The sequence below is a fragment of the Propithecus coquereli genome, unplaced genomic scaffold (genome assembly GCF_000956105.1).
Source record: "Propithecus coquereli isolate 6110/MARCELLA unplaced genomic scaffold, Pcoq_1.0 Scaffold95, whole genome shotgun sequence".
Taxonomy (NCBI): Eukaryota; Metazoa; Chordata; class Mammalia; order Primates; family Indriidae; genus Propithecus; species Propithecus coquereli.
Window position 1 is genome coordinate 2322130 of NW_012155840.1, and position 1612 is coordinate 2323741.

A 1612-nucleotide genomic window follows, 5' to 3' on the forward strand; every position below is an offset into this window, starting at 1 on the left:
GAATATAATAAAATGATTTGCTCAGAGTGGTAATAGATATGTAGAATAATTAGAGGATATTCAGCATACAATTTGGAAGACCTCAGTTCCAGTGCTGATTTCTTCACACTGTAACCTCCTCTGTTGTAAAATAAGAGTATTATATAAGATGATATCAAAGGTCTCTCCAATTTCTGTTACTCCAGGAATCTCTAAGATACAGAGATATATACTGCTTGTCATTTTGGAAAAAGTAATTGTTACAGAATCAATTAGCTATATTTAAAAACTTTGTTCCTAACTTGATTCTGGAGATAGGAAATTTGGGACAGCTGCTATCAATTACATTGACCTGACTATAAAGTTAGGAAGTTAACACCAGTTTTCTTAATCAAGAGGGAAATATAACAAAAGTCTGCCTGATCTGTTTGTGTGTGTTTCCTTCAATTTCGGAAAGGAATAATGTAATCACTGATTTCCACTCTGACTTCCCTCCCCGATAAAAAGCTTGAGTCTTAAAAAACTATTAGAAATTTGCATATATGTACTATGCTTTTATACTTTTATTTTTCTATCTCCTTCACTACGGTATCTTCAGTATCTAGAACAATGTCAAGTGCAGAGTTGGCACTGCATATGCAATATTTGTTGAAGGAATAGTGGATGGATGCACGGATACATAGAGGCCATGCAACTAAGGCCGGTCTCTCCAGTAAAGAGACATGTAGAGTTTTCTTTCCATCCTTTCTTATAATAAAATCATTAAAATCTAAAACCCATGTGTCCCCAGGAAAAATATAAAATGTTGAAAACTAAGGATCAGCATCTTAGAACTTACAAAATAAGTTTATTTTCATTCATTTTGATACAACACTAGATACAGTACATTTAATATGCTGCTTTGTTGCAGAAATTAATCAGCACCAGTTTATGGTTTAAATTACACAGAACCATAGTGTTAATTAAAATATGTGCATTTCTTTTTGGCTGTATTAAAAATAAACAAAAACAGGAATGCAAATTAATGTCACCTGGTTCATTTTTAGCGCTTCTTGGAAGAAGATGAAATGATTATCATATGTTGTTTAAATTTATTTTTAGCAAATATATGCTGTGTATTTTTAAGGACCAAATAATCAGAAGATTCTGAAAAGCTACACGCTATTGAGCTGGATCGATGCCCTTGGATATAGTGGGATTTTTCCTGAATTAGTATTCAAGTTCGGGGGGAGAAGAGCTGGGTACATTCAGGTCCTTCTTCCTGATGCTTTCCCTCCTCCCCACCGTCAACGCCCATCATTTCCTACTAACCCTTTCACCCTCTCCCTTTCTCTCTCCTATAATCTCTCATTCCCATTTTACCCATTACTCCATTTCCTTCCTTCCCACTCTCACTGGAACTTAAAAGGCAGAAATGATCAATCAAGGCAGAGGGAACTATGACAATCATTGACTTATTTTTCTCCCTGACTCCAAGCCCAATCATGAGAAAGAAATGAAGGTCATGAAGAATATCGTCTGGCACCCAAACTCGCCTGAATTTCTATTTTTATTTTCTTTCAATCATTCGGATTTTCCAACTTGATTAATGCTTTTGCAATCAGGAATATTTTTAAATATTCTTCTATTAATA